General features: G+C 37.7%; 1 long non-coding RNA gene across 1 annotated transcript in view; it reads left to right on the plus strand.

The window, feature by feature from the left end:
- The window catches only part of LOC119619589 (uncharacterized), a 117,768-nt gene that overhangs the window by 85,210 nt on the left and 18,059 nt on the right, over positions 1 to 14,499 (plus strand). The window contains exon 2 of the long non-coding RNA XR_012091126.1: positions 347 to 522. This is a non-coding gene — a long non-coding RNA (uncharacterized lncRNA). The remainder of the gene's footprint in view (positions 1 to 346; positions 523 to 14,499) is intronic.

Raw genomic sequence — 14,499 nt, forward strand, 5'->3', positions numbered from 1 at the left:
TTTAACATTTTTACAAGTTTGTATCTAGTTAGCTAAAACAGGTGCCTACCAGCCTTAATTTCTCCAGTTTTCTTTGAGACCAAGCCCAGAAAGTCCTTTAGCCTCCATGATGACGGGTCTAAGTGAATGAGAGTGTTTGCTGTTGACGTGCACTTTTCTCTTTGGTCCTCTTTCTCTAGCGTGATTTTACTGGTTCAGTCATCACACTCCCCAGTCTGCTCTCATGAACTTCCTGCTTCTCTTTATTCTCTGAGAACCTTTTGGTAATTGTCCCAGAGAAGCCCCGGTGAGGATTATCGTGATAAAAGTGACATGCTAATGTCATGCTTGTATGGATTTCCTTCAGCAAATGAGCCCCAGCTCCCTCGTGAAACTTTAAGAACATGGTACTCAGAGAGGTAAGGCTCATGAAGTGGAGAGATGAGAAGACGTTCGGGGCAGATCTTGTGGAGGCTCTCATTCTCCTCGTGACATTGCTGTGGGAGAAGAAGGAGGCACTCCATGTTGGCTTCAATAAAGAAGGTTACTAAAATTTAATTTTATCTTCTCTTGGGTTAGGTGTATAAGGGTATGTATATGTCAATGTTTAAAAATATAAAGTTTATTTAGACTTTGTTTAAACACATAAAAAATGATTAAAGAAAATTGAGCTCATTTGCAGCAGAAAAATACAAAGTTGTCAGTGAGAGAGACTGGTTATTCCATCTAGATTTTCCTAGCTTTAAATATAATGAAAGAAAAACAGACCAACTAATACTATGTTTATTTGAATAGGTGAGCTCAGTGATCAGATGTCAGCTCTCAAAAGTTATCATTCAGCCTAGAAACTCAATTTAATTATTTGCAATTTATTCTCCTACTATGTTTTGGAAAAAGATGACTATATCAGTTTTACTTATAGCCCCCTTTGAAAATGTAAGTTTTCCTTCTGTTGGTGATTCAAGAGTCCCTTTCTGCTATCATTAATGTCTTTTTTGAGATTTTTAAAGAAAATTTTATTTCAATAGCTTTTGAGTATAAGTAGTTTTTTGTTAGGTGGATGAATTGAGTTTTTTTTTTTAAATATAGATAAGCCAAATGTCAGACTTGATTAAAAATAATTAGAAATTACAAGAGTTTAAAAAATATTTTTCTCAATCTTAATTTAAACCCAACTTTGAAGACCAAGTTGCGGTTTTGGAAAAAAACCTAAATCCTTTGAGAGAAACAAACCTATAAAGTATTTTAATGTGAATAATATAAAGTAAAACAGAAAAAAATGGATCTCTAAAATAATATTAGTTTCTATGTTAGTTTTTCTTTAACATTAACCTCTTTTTTGACTGTTTTATTGAAAACTCTACAGACAGTAGCTTATTTTTCCACCGACCTAAGCACCTGAGATTTTTGGCTGATGGCTATAAGACCAGTAAAACTGCCTATAAAATGTAACTTTATAATATAACTTAAACAATGTTTATAGAATGTATTCCAACATTTACTTTTTTCCAAAAGCAAACAACTCAGTGTGTATTCATTATATTACAATGCAAAACAACATTCATATTTTTGAACAATGATAACACTTGCTCTGTAGTTATATTGTTTACAGTATTTCTGTAGTACAAACGGATAAGTCTGAAAGGAGGGAACGCTGATCTCACTTAGTGTAAAATTTTTCTGAGCCTAACATGAAGGAAATAGAGTAATATTTTATTTGAACATGTTTTTATTAGCTTGATTTTCAAGTGCTATGGTAAAATCATGTTCCTGACTCCATACAGCCCAAGATAATATAGTCAGCCAGTGCACCTGGTATCATCTCACAACCACGTTCCACTTCAGGGTGTTTGCCCGTAGTAGTATTACTTTCTATCCATTGGGTTTGCTCTTTAACCTCTTTTAATTCTTTCCTCAATATCACCTTCTCAGATGCCCATGATCATTCTATAAAAAATCCTACTCCTGTCATCCAGCACCTCTCATCTCTGCTAACCTAAGTATTGTTCTCTGAAGTACTATGTAATACAATTGTTTATTATGTTCTGTATTTTGTCTCTCTCGTCACAGAATATTCATTGTAAAATTCATGATAGAGAGGATTTTGTCTTTTATTTATTTATTTTTTCTTTTTCTTCATTGCTGTATCCCCACTGCCCATACAGTGCTGGTTACGTAGTAGGAGCTAACTAAATATTGTTGTGAAAACGAATAAACAAATGAATGAATGGATGTAGGTTACCTTCTCCACACATTTGATGTATTCAGTAGTTAATTTCCCAGAGGTTTTTAAAAAGAAATTTTAGCATTGCATAAAAATAATAGACCTATTGTACTCAACATTGAAACTGAGGGCAGTGAACACTGTGATAATTTTAGAGAAAAATCCCAAAGAAATGGAGCCAGTGACAGAATAAGCAAATTTGCTGAAGATCATAGAATTCTTAACCAGAAAAAAAAAAATGTAGTGTTACTCTGCCAAGTATGAGAGAACTAGAGTTGTAAGCATTTGACTCATCTAGCAAAAGGAAATTGATGTAGATATTTAAAAAAAAAATGACTTGATAGAGATGTGACTGTTGCTTATCTATCAATATTGCTCAGTAGGTTGTCTCAACTCTTGGCATTTCCATGTCAGGCACTGAAATGTGTTTTGGGCACTGATCTCTTTCCCATGCAATGGAAACCAGGTGGAAAGAGCAACAGCCTCCCACAGTGAATTTGTAATTAGTCAGAGACTTGGAGGAGAAAACAGTATGTGGGCCAACAAAAGGAGGGAAATAGAGACCATGCTTGCCCTTCTCTTTTCTTCCTCTGCACCTCTTCTGTCCTCCACCAAGCTCTACTCTTTGTATGGCTCCTCTTCTTATTTGAATACAAAAGGGGGAAAAATACTATCTTTGTAGTTTAAAAGGGAGTGTGGTTTTTTCCTTTACTGAAGACATCTAGTTATTGAGGAAGAAAAGCTGAAATAGGTGTTAGGGAAAAAATATTACTAATGGTAAGAAGAAATAAGAAGTGGAAAAGATGGCTAAAGGAAGCAGGAGTGGGGAGTTGACTTTTGGAGATAATCACATCCAACTTGCTAACCCTGAACCACTGGGTTACCTAAGTTGATCTCCTCATATTAGGGTCTCAAATGAATATCTGGAATATATTCATGAAGGGGAAAAATCATTGCAAATTATCACTGGTATGTGCCAAAATGTTACACATGTTGCAAAACCATATTGCAATTCCCTCCAACAATTTCTACACAAGAATAAAGCTGCATCATTATAAGTGATGCGTGGTATGACCAATGAATATTTTGTTTACATTTGATCAAATATCAGTAACCAAAGACATAATAAAACACATGTAAAAGAAATATGTACTGCTTTTTACTGGAAGATAGGACATGAAACATGCGTCTTTTTCTGAACTATATTCATTCTTTTTTTGTCACGTTTTGGCTGTCCACATACTTACACATCTTCCCCCTTCCTTCCTTCCAGCATCTTTAACTCCACCATCTCCTGCAGAAAAAGACATTAATACCAAAACAATGAGTCTAGTTCAATTCTAAGGATTTCATTCTTAGAATCTGAGATTCTAATGCATCTAATTTACCATAAGTTTAAAATGTATTATTGGTTTCTCTAATAATGAAAGAACTGGGGGCTACCATACACCATGAGAGAGCACAGTACAAGTCTTCCCACTACGTGTAGCTCTCCCTCTCTCTCTCATAAATTGCCCAATTTGTATAAAATCTGTATGTACATATCTTACCTCTTCTACATTTATAAAACTGGTTTTTGTTATTCTCTTTTATAAAGTAGAAAATCAATTTAGAGACACGAATTTTCCTAGAGTCACACAGTTCATGCCTGACACAGATGGAATTCAAACTCAAATCTGTCTGACTTCAAAGTCAACGTTCATTTAGAAAAGAGAGCTTCTGTGTGATATGGATCTCAGACAAGCAAGAGTGTGTTAGTCTTGGTGGGTAATGGCAAGGGAAAAAACTTCCTGTTGTGTGTTTCTAGAACTTCAAATTTCACCCCTTTCACTGATATTGTGAACCCTGCCGAATGCCACCAGCTCACGTGCCATTTCTTCCTTTTTTAAGTTTTCACATTTCTATTCTGTTTCTTTTATTCTGCTTTGTGTAAAAATTACTTGCTTTGATGGCTTTTCCCTCACAACATGGTGTGTACATTGAGGGCAAAGATTGTTATCTTACTCATTTCTCATTCAGTGCAAAGCCTGGTTCTGTGCACATAAGTAAGTGCATAATAAATATTCACAATGAAACAGGAGCTCTGTGTGAGAGGGAGGACCCAGCACTGGAGCACCCCTTAGGTCTTGTGACATATGTATTAGAATTAAAGATAGAAGAAACCATTTTCTTGGCATTGCAGTTTAGTCTGCTCCAGCCAAACATAGAAAGCTGTCATGTGAATATTTTTGAACCTCAAAAACAATTTTGGTTTAAGTCTGGGTGGGGGAGGAGGAGAATGGTGGCTCTTATTTCTCCCACTCAAGTCCACCCATCTCATATTAGAACATGTAATTCCAACAATGCTGACTGTCATAAAATTTGTGAACAGAGTGTCCTCTGAACACTGTTTGCTATACACGTTGCCTCTTTAAGAAGCTTACTTGTAGCTTATAATTAAATTAAAGAACCAGCAGCTGCTGAAAAAAAGTATAGCCTAGAGGTCATGTTTATGAGTTTCTCAGGCAAGAGGTAGTCATGTCAGAACTACTATTGTTATGAGTCTGAATGTTTCCAATGAAATCTTTGCACGAATCATTTGCTTAGTACTAGTCATCCAGTCATGCCTCTTGATTTCAGCCCACTATTTCCTCTTGGAACTGGCAAAAACAACTCTACAAAGGAAAACATTTTATAAGAAAAATCATAGCCTTCTGCTTTTTAAACCATAGATGACCTGGACTCTATGACCAATTCACAGGGGTGCTGCCTCTGGTTCCAATGGCCAGGGAAGAAAGACTACAACAAACATCAAGCCCCTGAAAGCAGAAACCCTGGCTTCTCTTTTCTTTGTTTCCTTAATAAAGGATTTTAATACATTGTAGGTAGGATATCAACTGCCCTGGTTTATACAGGACTGCCCTAGTTTTAGCACTGACAGTCTCATGTCATGGGAAACCCCTCATTCTTGGGCAGACTGGGACAGTTGGTCATCCTTGCATTAGGGGCCTTATCCATGCTGTTAACTAAGAGTCAAACATTCTGGTATCAGTTTATGATTTAGAAGGTTTTGAACCATAATACCCAAATCACACATCAGTGGTCAAGTCCCAGGAAATTATATATAAAGAAGTCATAGAATCTCCAAAGAGTCCTTAAATACGTTTTACTCCAGAACTTCCAACCTGGTGTTCCCAGTGGTAGATGTGAACACATTGTGCTACTAATCCAGGTGTGCTGAGGTATTGATCCCCCAGTCCTGTTTTGGCTGGGTAGAATCTGGGTACCTCCAGCCCTCAGTCACTTTCCCCTAGCCATGAGCTATCTTATCTATCTCTTTAGACCAGGGAGCGCTATTAAATAATATCATTTTCCATATGTGGCATAATAAGAAAAAAAGTTGGAAAGTAGTGCTCAGATCTAACCCACTAATTTTATAGGCAAAACCTAACTTCATTTCTATTAATACAGGCTGTATGAAGCTGAGGTAAAACTGCGTTCAATTTATCTTGTGTTCAACTGTCTTCAAGGTGATTTAGATCACTGCCTGGGAAAGCTGATGAATTACAGCGTGAGTGGTAAGTGACAAAACTCAGCAAGCCAAATTTGCATTGAAGGTACATGGCTGGGTAAATGAGGAGAAAAAATGACATTTATCTGAATAATATTGACAGAAATTTGCATGTTGCTTCACTTATCTATGTTTTTAGTAAACACATACCATTTAAATCTCAATTACCTTTGAGTTTGAGTTAACCTGATGTTTCATTTCTACTCTTGACTTTGACTTTGGACATACGCAAAGTTATAATTTCAAAAATCAAGATATCCAGAAAGTAAACACAGCTAAGTAAGAATTATAGACTTAAAATCCAAGTTTTCAAGATGAACAAGCATTTACAGCTCCTCTTAATTATTCCATAAAGATTTGCTCAAGTTCAAAATGGAGAAAAGATACAGAGTGAAAGGCAATATGCAAATAAAAGTCTACAGGCTTGAAGGTATTAAAGTTCTAAATTCCCATTCCCCTTGCTAGTGTTCATAGGCAGTGAGTTGAGAAGGGATAGATTCTGTGTATAAAGCTGGGCCTTTGCAGATCCGAACTTTACATTGTGCCAAATTTGAAGCCTGCCCAACCTCTGGCTCTTCGATTGCTTAATACATTAGTGGACTTGTTCCAGTTCCCAGTGGTTGGAGTTCCACATCACACAGTCCCTGTCCCATCTGGTGCTAATTGGCACCCTTGTTGGTAGTTTCCAAAAGCAGAACAGGAAAAATAAAAGGGACTATCTTTCTATCCTTAGAAGTTAGAAGCTTAGTACAAGGAGTCCTCACTTTAAAATGAGCTGTGTACTAAAATATTGTATGTAAATCAGCTGTTTAGAACCCAGAACAAATTTTTCCAATGAAACAAAGTCATGTTTGATGGTTACTTCCCCAGGTCAGCCCAGTTCACAAAAGCCTGTTGGACCCATAATGTACCCAATAAATAGTTTCCATCTTAATAGCATAGAACCATCATCAGTGAACCAAGAAGTAGGAAGAGGTGGTGAAAGCCTCACTACCTTTGGTAGTAGAAGGTCAGGCTGGCTTCTCACTAGCTGAGTGATTTTAGAAAATTCTCAGAACTCCTTTTAGCTCTGAGTTTCTTTAACTGAATGGAGAAAGGCAGATAACAAAAGTTGCTTTTTGTCTTCACTGGGTTATTGTTGCAGGAATCAGATAAGAAAAATGCCTATGAAATATCTTAAAATTGACTTTCACCTTCTACTGAAAGAACAGAATCACAGATTCGCCCTCTGTTTCCTTCCTAAACCTTGTCAGCAAGAGGATCAGGGACTACCCACAATCCAAATTCCACGTTGTGGTTCCCATTTTGGGAAAGTGGCTGGGAGGTTAGGAGGCAATGAAGTAGTAAGAACAGAGACTACTGAGGGGTGGGATCAAGGGATGGCCTCTTTAGGATGGGAAGACCTTTTATTCCATATTAACCTTCAAAGACGATTTCTTGGTACAGGCTGCTCTTTGTTATCTTTTTTATTTTCTTCCTAGGACCCCAGGAATTGGCCTGTTATTTACACTGTCAACACTTCTTGCTTCTGAACAGCACATCTTCCTTCCCAGTGTTATTGAAGACTCAACATCCTTTCTGAGATTTCATAACAAATTTGATTACCTGATTATAAGAGAAGGGATATAGAAAGTCAAAAATCTCACCCCTGTATGTCATGTGTATATATCTATATCACAGATGAAAAGTAAGACCACACATATATGTTAACTGTACACTTCTGTAATCTAAGGACAATCACATTTTATTTACACCTGAAAGACGGAGTTGACTCTGGGAATTTAATCTCAGAATTCCTCTGGTGCTGGAGCTATGGAGAGAAGAATAGACTTAAATCTCTGCATGAGGACTGGTGACAGAATAACGAGGTGTCACAGAGGCTGGTAAGCCTGGGCAACAAGGCAGACTTCTGGAAGAAATGGGAAGGAGAGGCAGCCTTGGATGAGATGATTGCCCTTCCCTGCCTTCCTCACCTTCCTCCCCTTCCCACAAGGAAGGAACTACTGTCCACACCATTATGGTGGCATTTTCTCCAACTGCAGCACTTCACTGACTTCTGACCACTTTCTGTTCTGTCTTCATCTTAGTGATCCTCCTTCTGAGCTTCCCCTTGTCTTATCCTGCAAGCTCCATCCAGCACCCTGTACCCTCTTCCATGGTAATACCAAACAATCTTGTCTTTTCTTCCTTCTCCCTCTGCATTCTTTTCAACTACCAATAACCTCTCCCTCCTTTCTCCTCCCCTCATCCTCAGACTTTTCCCATTAGCCTTCTGCTAGTTCAATTTGAGTTAACATTCATTACTCTATTAGAAACATGATGATGGTTAAAACATAATTGCCAGCAGCAGGGAGCTGACACATTTGTAGATGCCATCAGCATGATACAAAGCAGGGAATGGAGAAGTGGAGTCTAAGGACACAGAGAAGGGAAACACAAATCCAAAAAGTGTGGGTTTTCAGATGGGGTGGGAAGAATCAAGGAGAACATCATAGAGGTGGTGGCATCTAAGCTGGGCCTCAAAGGGTATATGAGAGTTCAGAGGAGACAACCTTTTAAGTAAAAGGAAGACACCTTAAGAAAATTTCTAACTTGATTATTACACGTGAAAAAGGACCAGAGACCTAGTAAGCCACTGCCACTTCCCAGGAATATGTCCATTATATTTTCACAGGATAAGTGAAAGCGAATCTTTTACTTTTCCTTTGTGGAGACTTCAGACTTAACGTGGAAAGCTCTGATAATGTAGCAGAGAGGGTTGGAGTAGCAGAGACAGCTGGATCATGTAAAGGATGTACTCATATTTTTCTTTTCTCCTTCAATATACAGACACAGGCCCCTAGGAGAAACCCACTAAAGTGGAACTTTTGAGGAAAAATAGCAAATCAAGGGTGTACTCCAGCAACCCAAGCAGCCCTGCAGTCAAGGATACTGGCTCATGCTAATAAATTCTCTGCTAACAACCCCCAGTGGCAAGATTGCAATCATGTGGTTCTATTTAATGAAAATATAAACAGAGGCCATCCCATTCTAATTTAGAAGAAGAGAATAGTTAGAATCTGGGGTTCTCAGGGCAATGACTCAGACTTCTGAGACATTAACTCAAGAGAGAGCCTGTGTTAACATGTACACATCGGGTTGTCTGTTTTGACTTGACTGGTCAAGGAAACAGGCAGGTTAGGTTAAAAAAAGAAAACAACAGGCAGGACAGTCAAGAAACAGTCAAACAAATTGTTTGACAGATGATTATTATTTCCGTTTCGGGCTGTCACTTATGTCAAGTAAATCACACCAGTTAAAACAGATGAACGTTGTGTTCAATGTCCTCTGAATGGAGTTCTACCCACCCGTCTCATTCATGTAGACACTCCAGGATTCTCATGTGGCTCTTTCTCCTCTACTCACTTCCTCTTATATTTTCATTCCTCATACTGGTTCTTGTTTTTGCGTGCACGCCTCTCTTCTTCATTCCCCACCCCCCATGTTTTCTTCATCCATCCTTAGAGAAAACAAAAAGTTGTGCAAACTTTTTCTGTTCTGAATCTAATTCTAATGGTGTTTCTAATTTTTAAGGCATTATTCCAGAAACCAAGCCTGGTATTTACAATAGAAATGTATATCTAAACATATTCACATTGCAGGAAAGAGCATCTTAACCATTCTTACACAAATTCCCCACTTTGTTTTTATTTGTACAGAATGGCAGAAGATTTATTTGCTAACACTTTCTAGAATCAAATGGCCAGGCTTATTTCTCATTTGGTCTCCCTGAGTCCTTATAGTGTCATGTGAAGATCCCTGGGCTGAAAGTCAGAAGATTTCTGTTCTTCTTCCTGTTCCACCACCAGTCAGTGCTTGACTTTCTTTCTTCTGGGTCTCACTCTTATACTTGAACATCAGAGGGCTGGTCTACTTGATTTCTGTCATTGTAACATCTTAGTATTGTGAGTCTCTAAGGCACCTTGTATAATAGATAATCAACATGGGGCATTTAGACACTATTTCTGTACACATGCCTAATGTTATTTTTGACTTTGTTATAAACCTAATATTGAACACCAAAGCTAAAGGCTGTCTTTCCTATACTTGCATTGAGAAATGACTAATTGTATAGCCCAGATTTCTCAAGATCTCTCCTTCCTGCAGATATCTGTGAGGCATGCTAACATTAAAGACTCAAATGTCACTATCACATGTCCTTTTATGCTGACACAGGTCCCCTCAACCCCTGGAAGTTTTTACCCTACAGAGGGTTTTTCCCTACATTCTCATATGGCCACAGATAAGTTGGATCTTCTGTTGTGGGACACAGCTGTTTTTAAGTTGGGGCATGGCTGGTACATTTCTGCTATTCCAGGCTTGACATTTGACTGGTTCAGCCGTCGCCCCATGGCTGCTGCTAATGCTGTGCCGGGTTTAAAAGCCTGCTCCAGATGTTGCCTCTATTCCATTGTCAGGTACCTTGTCTCTGTGACTGATCCATAAGACATGGCCTTTTCTCCTGACTGACCACCCTCAGGCAGTTGGCAAGGCATGGCAGACACAGTGCCAGCTCTGCCAGGAACCAGGCTGTGACTTCAGGGCACCAAAGCTGTGTGATGATTTATACCCTATGGAAAAGTGGTCAGGGGAGACTTTTTCTTTCTGTTAAGTTCTGCTAGAGGGAATCCCAATGCAGAGTTGCTTATGTCACGAAGTAAAACTGCTTCAGCATTTACTTAGAACTCTCTGCTTCCCATCACACTCAGACTAAGCTGAATTGGAATTAAGGTAGGGATGAATCTCAGACTTGCTGTGTTCAGAATCATCTTCCTTATCCTATGGCATAGACCTTTTTACTGAGTCAACCTAATCTTTCCTGGATCATTCTCAGGACCAGTTCTCTTCCAGAAACTTTCTCAGTCTTTCTGCAGACAAGATTCTGGGTGCTGACACTGCTTTTTTGCCAGATGTCCCCAGACACATCTGAATCACTTTGTCTCAAGCTGGAGCCTTTATTACCATTCCACAAAAAGCAGTTCAAATTCCTGACTGTATATTCTGATTCCCCTGGGCATTTACACTCTGCCATCCCACACAGTTCCTCCTCCTGTGTAAGGGTCCTATTACAATTCATCAGCGTGCTTTTCTTTCTTTCTTTTTTTTTTTTTTTTTTTTGAGATGGAGTCTTACTCTGTCCCCCAGGCTGGAGTGCAGTGGCACTGTCTCGGCTGAATGTAACCTCCGCCTCCCGGGTTCAAGCGATTCTCCTGCCTCAGCCTCCCAAGTAGCTGGGATTACAGGCATGTGCCACCACGCCTTGCTAATTTTTTGTATTTGTGGTACAGACAGGGTGAACCGTGTTAGCCAGGATGACCTCGATCTTCTGACCTCAATCTTCTGACCTCATGATCTGCCCACCTCAGCTTCCCAAAGTGCTGGGATTACAGGTGTGAGCCACCACGCCTGGACTTCAGCGTGCTTTTTTTTTTTTTTTTTTTTTTTTTTTTAAGGTTTGCTATATTTACATCTGGTTTCTCCTTCTGAATGGTAAGCTCAAAGATAGAATTTGTATTCTTCTGTATGTCCTCTGTTGTGTCTTGCAAAGTGCTGCTCACATATTAAGATTTTGATTGGGACAGAGATATACAAGAATATCACTGGTGCTTTTTAAGCAGTAAATTAATATAAAATTTAAAAAAATCAGAATTCCAAAATGTTAGAAAGAAAAATGTACCTCCTGGGGTCACAGTAATTCAATGAGCCCAGGACACTGGGACATGTCCTCTGCCAGATTCCCGTGTAGCCAGTTATTTTAAGTACAGAAAGAAGCTGGCTTTTTAAAGTACTTTTTTAATTATGGAAAGAAGTTCAGCTTTGAATGACTGGGCTGTGTTTGGTTATTTAATATATAGAATAACTCCCTAGGAAAAAAAATCCTAGGGAGGTAAGTATGAAACAGTGGGAAGATTGTAATTATGCAGAACTCTGAAGGAACTGCAACACTTGGGTTAACTTAATGTTGTGGTTAATTGCAGGTTAGTCAGAAAATCATTATTTCAACACTTTTTGAATAATCCTTACAAAACGCCCTTAGCAAATTCCCATGTTGCAAGCATAGCTATATCTTTCTTTGTTGTCTAAGGATTTTTAGGGCCTTCATGTCAATATTGCAAACACAAATTTTCATTTAAGTGTTAGAGGGCAAGATGGTGCAGGAAATTGGCCTTTGCCTAAATTAACCATTTTATATTCCCTAGACATTGGTTTAGGTGAGTGTTTGATCTCAGGTTGAATTTTTATAATTGTCTCTTCTTTACTAACCCACTCTTAAAATTAAATTTGTAACATTTTATGATTGAAAACTATGCATATAGAAAAATTTGGAAAACTATAGGAAAATATCACCCCAAGTTATTTCCTTCACTCAGACAAAACCACTTTTAACATATTTAGTTTTTTGGGTTTTGTTCCTATGCTTTCAATTTTTTTTCCCTTAAATACTAACATTTCAAACTAGTTTGTATGAGTTTAAGCAACAATGTACAGACTAAAGTAATGTCAGTAAGTGACAAGAACACTGAAGCTTCAGAGAAGTGTGAAAAATGTATAATTTAAAAAAAGTCTTTCTCTGCATACATCTTCAGCTTTCATGGTTTGAGATAAATTTTTAACAGTTTCTATTTCCATTTTTTGTAGTTTAAGATGTAAACTTCACAGCATTTATGTAGGACTTCAGTTAATAATGGTAGGTTGAATGTATCTGTTTAGTTCTAATTTCTCTAGAAACCCTCTAAAATGACTGTAAAAGAGATTGAATGTGAATGTCAAGGTTACAATAAATTCTCAAGATCAAACAAAATGATAGCAACCAAAGTTTAGAAGGTGGAATTAGTGGTTTCAACTTGTTTTATACTAAATCTTGGTATCTTTGAGACTAGCCAAGATACCAAGATTTAGTATAATACAAGTTGAAACCACTAATTCCACCTTCTATATTCTGTCCTGTATACAATATGTACTTCTTAAATTGCACTCTGTTTGCAAAATAGCTAGTTAGCCTGATGTAAATATCATGAATTCTGGTAGAAGACACAAGTTTCTTGGGTCAGAGACAAAGAACTTTATTACACATGACACAGCAGATAGCAGAGCTTCATATTTGTGTGATTCCCCTTGCCCCTGAAGTCCCCCTGAGAGATGCAGAACAGTCCAGGGAGATGCTGTCCACTTGAAGGTTAGTTTGAGGGATTGAGCTTAGAAAATCCCAATCTTTTGTAATAGGTGGCTAGTAAATCTTCCTAACTTTTGCCCTGGTGATAAGCATTCTCTTTATTATCTTGGACAGCAAACGAATCTGTCCATTTCTCCAGAAGAAGACTATCTCTATTTTCCAAGGCTCTTCATTAGACAAATATCCTTGTGCATAAACATGAGATCCATGTAGAATTGTCTAACAACAATGAAAACCACAGGATTCCAATGTTAAGAAGATTAAACTTGTAGTTTGACTGTGTACTATGCAAAAAAAAAAAAAAATCAAGACTGCTTCAAGATAGCAGATTTATGTTACACTTGTGTTCTTCTCAAGTAGCCAATAAAAAAATTACACATATATACATATATACACACACGTACATAGACACACATATATAAAATCTGAATATTGTATATATTCCTCATATATACTTTTACACATATAAAATATGCACTATATATGCATATATATACTTGTGTGTGTTCACACTGACACACACACAAACATATACTAGTATTTATATAAGAATAGGCACAAAAGCAAAGCAAGATAGATAAGGAGGTTAGTGACCACCAGGTAATAAACATACCTATGAAAGCACATTAGGTAGAGCATGTTGAGGGAAGACAGTGCATGGGAGTCACTGCTCAGCATATGCTACAAGGGAGCTTCAGAGAAATGGCAGTACATATGTTTGAGAGATCAAACTGTTAGAAATGAGGAAAACACAAGAGCATTGCCTAAAGGAGTGTTCATAAGGAATAGTTCCTCCCAATCTCCCCTACCTGGCACAGGCAGCGAGGCTGCCATTGCTAAGGAACTTGAATGAAGTATTTGAAATACGCCTAGTATAGATGTTGGCATCACAGGTTTAAGTCCTTCTCATTACATTCTTACAGAAGAAAGGGCAACAGTCTGAGAGCTTTGCCTTCTTCACTGAAGCAGAGGAAAGCTGACCAGCTGACATGTTCTGCTCTGTCTCCAGCTGGCAGCCAGGAATATTCTCATCCAAAAGACAGACTGAAGGGAAAAGAGACATAGCAGCAGAGGAGATACTTATTAGCCAAGCAGTTATTTCCTAAATATAAATAAACAAGTAAGGATTACTAGGTATATAAAAAAAGTGGCATGAAAGAGAAAGATTTTTTTCAAAAAACATAAAACTTATCATAGAGGAAAAATCAGAAAACAAAAGCAACATAAAGATAATATAACTTGATTAATTTGAGGTTTCACTGTATTCACAAAGCAAGAGCAAGATATTCTAAAAAAATAAAATCAAAGGATGAGAAAAAGCTTTTAAAGAGAAGTGATAGGGTCCCAAAGTTAAAAACAAAAGCTAAAAGTTCATGGAAAATAAAGCTAAGGAAATCACCCAGTAAATAAGCAAAAGTGACAGAAAAAGATTCACAGATGAAGTAATTAGAAATGTAGACAATTTTTAAACTGCAAAAAAAAGCCGCTAGGAATAATGAGTGAAGCTTGACAGAACACTGACCACAAGGTCAA

This window comes from Chlorocebus sabaeus, chromosome 25 (genome assembly GCF_047675955.1).
Source record: "Chlorocebus sabaeus isolate Y175 chromosome 25, mChlSab1.0.hap1, whole genome shotgun sequence".
NCBI lineage: Eukaryota > Metazoa > Chordata > Mammalia > Primates > Cercopithecidae > Chlorocebus > Chlorocebus sabaeus.